Source organism: Bombina bombina, chromosome 7 (assembly GCF_027579735.1).
Source record: "Bombina bombina isolate aBomBom1 chromosome 7, aBomBom1.pri, whole genome shotgun sequence".
Lineage (NCBI taxonomy): Eukaryota > Metazoa > Chordata > Amphibia > Anura > Bombinatoridae > Bombina > Bombina bombina.
The window spans coordinates 481,823,925-481,830,738 of NC_069505.1; positions in this window are offsets into that span (position 1 = coordinate 481,823,925).

A 6,814-nucleotide genomic window follows, 5' to 3' on the forward strand; every position below is an offset into this window, starting at 1 on the left:
ACAGATATATTATGGAAAAAATCTTTAAAAAACACTGGCATCTGCTGAAGGACGATGAGATCATTGGGAACTCACTCCCTGATCGACCCAGTTTTGTATATAAAAAAACAAGTAACCTTAAAAACGTATTAGCTCCAAGCTTGCTCCGAAAGAAAAAAACGAAAACATACGACTTACAGGGAAAACCACTGAAAGGATATTTCCCATGCCACTCTTGTAAAGCTTGCAAGAGAGGGATTAAGACCAAACAATTCCATTCATTCCAAACTGGAGAAGAATTTGCGATTAAGGACCTTATCAGATGCAAAGACACAGGGGTCATCTATCTCATCGAGTGTTCCTGTGGCCTCCAGTATGTTGGCCAGACTTCGAGAAGCCTCAGAGATAGGCTGAGAGAGCACATATTACTGATCGAAAAACAAAATAAGGACACCATACTATATAAACATTTTGCAGATAAACATAATGGCAGAATACAGGAGATGAGGTTCATGGGCATACAAAAAATAATGAAAAACTGGAGGGGAGGGGACTTTGAAAAAATCCTTCTCAGGGCAGAATCGAAATGGATTTTTCTATTGGACTGCCTACACCCAAAAGGTCTAAACAATAGAGAGGACCTGGCCCACCTCTTCAACTAGTAACGAGAACCCACTCCTATGCCCACTTATGACTCAAATTAACTGTTAGGTCTTACCAGCTTCCTTCCCCCACACATGAAAAAATCTAATTGAAACCTATCTGAATCTTAGATAGTCAGTTAGAAATAAAGACTAATAGAAATCCTTTCTCAATTAAAAGAATTACTACACGCACTCTTAGATACAAAAGGACATATGGTATAATACCTTACGATCATATAATAGAACACCTTTTACATAAATGCTATTTACACAAATAGCCTTGTCGGGTCCAATGCATATTCAATAGGTTCATCAATCCCTGATCATATACATTCACCAGTTTTCCTTATATGCAGGTGACATCTGATATCATGCTCGACTTCCAAATGCCAATCAACCAACCTCTCATTCAAGTAACAACTAAGTATAGGATAAATCCAATTTTGACCTTAAAAGTCTAGTCCACTCCTATTTTTCTAAGAAATTGCCTCTTGATTGATAATTTATCGTAACAAAAAGTCCAAAAGGGCTAAGATATACCTATAGTTAACCAAACATTAAAAATAATATATATTTGAGGAGTACCCACATTAGGATAATATTGCCAACCCTGTCTGCTATCTTTCAAATTAATACGATATCACATCCAATAGATTTTGTCTTGTAGCGAAAAACATTTCCCTAATGCTACCAACTCAAGCAATCTGATCATAGGCACTACCTATCTATCGGTCTCCATACCACACAGAGACTATAGCAATACCACTGCCTGGTACTAGTTCACGATACCCAAAAATACGTGGATAACAAAAGGAACTGTGATTTGACCATGATAAAGATTGTTAAATATACCCTGTTTAATAAGAAATGGGTCATGATGTTATGATAATGTCATATATTATACACACTTATGAATACATATCAAGATCCCTTGAGTCTAAAACAGGGACCTCAGAACTTCGAATATATAGAGGCGGTCCAAATAGTGACCATGCTCTCTATTATATTTTATTTTTATTTTTAGTCATTTTTTGATTATCATAAGTGTTGTAAAACATATATAAGAGATACATATAACATCTCTAACTGCCAATTTTGTTTCTCATGGAAAATACCCAAAGGCAGAGGGTCTGAAATGATCGCCGCTAATTGGTTTGCATATTGCAACATTTGTTTCTATTTAGATGCACTGAATGTCAAATGAGGATATAGAGGTAAGCTAATCTGATCCGTAAACCGGAAATGAAGTCACGACTTACGTTTCCTACTTTTTGATACATCTAAATATAAACAGTAGTATTGCCATGAGCACGTTCACTGCAATTACCCCCTATATGACATCAAATATGTCCACAAATAAACTCTACATTTGACAATTAAAGTTACTTTTTTACAAATGCCAAGCGGAACCGGAAGTGGAATGTTTTGTAAGCCACATCCGGGTACTCCAGCAAACCCCTATTTAAAGATGCTTTGCTTACCACTGGATCAGTCTTGAAAAAGGTCTTTTGAGGACCGAAACGCGTAGACCCTTTGGTAAGCATCTTTTCAACCCGATTACCTATATTTTTTACTGTATTACGCTATGTTGTTATTTTGGGTTACAGGAATCTACTGGGGACGACAATATTGAGCCGTTGATTGCCTAAAGTTCATTGGGATCCCTGGAATTTACCTTGTCTCACCCAATACATATATTCTTCTACCTTCATCTTATTGTTTGACACTATATATTTTTTCAACTTTTTTTCAATTCTTCCACTTTGCTTAGTTGTGGTTAGACTTTGATTTTTTCCACCACTGTGATATATCTGGATCACCTATTGGCCATATTTGGATTACAAATGGTTTAACTTTTTATGCTTGTCTTTTTCTGATTTTTTCGCACCGATTTTTGCACCCACTTTGTTCTCCAGCCTCCTTTGTTGAACACCAATTTTTTGGTTTTTTTATTTTATTTTATTTTTCATTGACTTTATATTTGACTTTAAGCGCTACCTCATCTGTTTTTTTAGGATACCTCACCATTCTTTTGGACTTGGATTCCTTCTGTTTTTGTGTCGGAGTCCTAGTTTCCTTTTGACATTATTTTATGTGCACTTTTTTGTTGATTTTATATCCAGTTTTATCATCTTCACCACTGTGTTGCATTCCACTTGTTATCATTTTGACTGTGTTGTAATTAACCACATTGTATTTGTCCTCTGGGAGCTTTCAAGCATCCACACCCAGGTCTACTCTGGAATAGGGATACTCTTCAATTGTTGCACGCACCACCCACAATTCACCACAGTACACACGCAAATATGGATCCATAACTGACTCAATTCTTAGACAGCCAATTGCCCCTTTTTTACGCACCTCAGATTTCTACGTTAATTATAATTATATGAACATCAAGTGTTTTTTAATATTCTTTTAATGTTGCTAGCAATCCTATGGTTTTAACATTTTCTATTGCCTTTCTTAAAGACTTGCTCGGCAATCTTTGCCTTACACCATTTGGTTTTATCCTATTTTACAATTTATGACGTGTATTGTTTTATCTGATTGTAATAAATCCTCATTTTAAACGTATCGGCAGTTTTGTATATTTGCCCCTTGGCCTTTTTGGCGCTGTACCAATCCCTGTGTTTCAGTATTACTTTTTTCTGGGGGAGGTTAGACCCCATTTTTTTGGTTACAGCTTAGGGCATTCTTAGCGCTTGAATACCACTACTATTATCTATTGATTCCCTTTTTCTAACCGGTATCCTAGCAGCTTTGAATATACTCACTGCCAATACTATGGATACTTTATTGTCAATTAGACAAGAAATTGATTTTGACACATCTTATCTAGAAAAAGGAGAAGATGACTGTCTAGATGTCCAGACTATTTTTAAGAATCTAGAGAAATTATTAGTATCAGAGGTGAAGTATAAGGCAGACATATCATTCTTACGAAAATGCATTGAACTCAAAATCATACCCAAAGGTTTAATGGTTACTAAAGATTGTGCCTTCCCAATACACAAACCCAAATATTCCTCTAGATGGACAGAGGCTTTAGCCACTGCCTCAGTCACCCTAATGAATATCATCATAGACTATAGGGACGAACTATTACATGACACTGACATTGAAATCAAGGAGGATGAGCAGATACTAATGAACTTAGAAAGCTCCGGCATTGACATTTCAGAAAAGAAATTAAACTTAGTTAAAAAAGTAACTAAAATTAGAGAGGATGTAATCACAAAGAAGACCAAAAAACTAAAGAGAGAACTAGACGAAAAAAGAGCTAGTGGTAATGAACCAATCGAAACCACAGATCAAACACAAAATAGTGACCATATGGTAGGGAGTACATCGGTAAGACCTGATGATAACAGGGCATACAACAGACAACCAGAAGTTATGAATCAGAATATACAGCAACCGGGGCAAAATAGGTTTCGGCCACAGAAAACACATGTGAACAGATTTCAGAAAGATAGGTTACATTCAGAATATAGCCCCAACAGACCCGAATGGAATAGAACAAACCATAGAGATAATTCTAATTATAGAAAGGAGGAACAGATGTACTGGGGATCACAACATTACAGATCCGAACCCTACTATGGACACTATGAGAGCCCCCGAAGGTCATGGGAAAGGGCTCCCTATCAGAATGCCTTTAGACACAACTACAGAGATAGAGAACACTACGGTCAAGCGAATTATCCAGCATGGAACTACAGAAGAGGCCCAAGACGCCACTATAGAGATGATAGGGGAAACTATCCCCAAAACTATTATGAAGTCCAAAAACATGGAGGAGATCAAAATAATGACTACATCACTAGTTCGAGGCATGAAAATTGGGCAAACTCTGACATGCCAAGAAGAGATGGAACACACGGAGAATATGAAAAAAGCTCTTATAAATCACATGATATGACGAACTATAGAAAACCCGATATGTCTGGCAGACAGAACGAAAATTCTAACAGAAGTTTGTCGAATGCCGACATAAACTCAGGGACAACTTTAAACCAAATCGCCTCATCTTCACATTTTTTAAAAATGAATCAACCAGCAGTAAAGGACAAGAGAAAAAATTAGGGGAGGAGACCCCTGAACCACCAATGAGACAAAAAAAGAAAACAAGAGGTAAACGTGGGGGAAATAAATTAAAGAGAAACAAGACCCCAAAAACAAACGAGAGGGGAACTGATAATATGGATCTTACACAAGAACCTACATCATCTCGTGGATCAGATAAGAGGGCCACTGGAGATGGAATCTTCAATCTTAGTTCATATGAAATAAAAAAAGAAGAGAAGGAAGTCCTGAAGTATGGCCTCTCTTTTGCTCCGGCAAGAAGCATGGATAAATTCCAAACATTTATGAGCACTAAGGATTTTATAAGGAAATTAACCTTAAAAAGGTACTTCCTAAAAACTGCCCTTGATACAACAATACCCAGAAGTTACACCTCAGCTGATGCCGAAGATCCATATATCCACACGGGACTTAAACCAAAGTCCAGCTTCTATCCCACCTATGCCAAAGGAAATGCTATTGACGCATTTGAAATCATGGTCACCAAAGATATTAGAGATGTCAAACAAAAGAGTTTGAAAAGGATCAAACACAACCTAACCAAACAACATATAGAGACCATCAGGAAACTTGAGGCGAACAACCAACTAACGATTAAGCCAGCCGATAAAGGCGGGGGCATCGTTATTCTCGACAGGGAGAAATACAATGCAGAGAACCAACGTCTCCTCGGAGACCAACAAACATATCTAAAGCTTAGGAATAATCCTGTGAAACAATATCAAGAAGAACTCAAGGAACTTCTCAAAACAGCCAAAAATTCCGGCATTTTGAACGAAAAAGAGCATAGATATCTAGACATAAAACATCCGATGACACCTATAATATACCATTTACCCAAGATACACAAAACTCTGATAGACCCTCCCGGACGTCCGATAATTTCTGGAATCGGGTCACTCACAAGTAACTTGTCCGAATACGTCGATCAACATCTTCAGAAGTACGTAAAGGCTCTTCCATCATACTTGAAAGATTCCACACAAGTTCTAAACATCCTGGAAGAGATCCCGTGGGAAGAAGGCTACATCATGGCTACCTGTGATGTAGCCGCCTTATATACCAGCATACCCCACAAAGAGGGACTTGAAGCAATAAAATGGTTCTTGGATAAAGACCCCCTGATGTTGGAAGATCAGGCTAAGTTTATATTGAACAGTATCCAACACATTTTACAGCACAATTACTTCTGTAATGAAGGACTATACTACCAACAAATCTGCGGTACAGCTATGGGGACCAGGTTCGCGCCCAGCTATGCCAACTTATTTATGGGCAAATGGGAGAGTATATTCTGGGACTCCTGCCCAGCGAGCGCGGACCTGGTCCTCTATCGCAGATATATCGATGATATTCTCATCATCTGGAAAGGTACAATACAAGACCTTATATATACTATTGAGATTATGAACAAAAACGTTCTAAATCTAAAGTTCACCCACATTTGGAGCCTAAAAGAAATAGTCTTCTTGGACTTAAAAATAGAAGTCCACAATAGCAAATGGGAAACGTCCACGCACTTCAAAACAGTTGATAGTAACAACTATGTGCATCACAATAGTTGCCATCATGAAAAATGGATAAACAACATCCCCAAAAGCCAATTTTTAAGAGTTCGAAAAAACTGCTCGAACATCCAGACATGGGAGAAACAAGTGACCCGTCTAAAAGAAAAGTTTGTAGAACGAGGCTATAAGGAAGAAGATCTAAACCTCAAGATAGAGGAAGTAAGAAAGGTGGAAAGGAAAGATCTAACAAAATACAAAGAAAAGAAAGGATACGGGACAGAAGGAAGACTCAATATACCAATGATCACAGAGTACAGCAGTAACAGATATATTATGGAAAAAATCTTTAAAAAACACTGGCATCTGCTGAAGGACGATGAGATCATTGGGAACTCACTCCCTGATCGACCCAGTTTTGTATATAAAAAAACAAGTAACCTTAAAAACGTATTAGCTCCAAGCTTGCTCCGAAAGAAAAAAACGAAAACATACGACTTACAGGGAAAACCACTGAAAGGATATTTCCCATGCCACTCTTGTAAAGCTTGCAAGAGAGGGATTAAGACCAAACAATTCCATTCATTCCAAACTGGA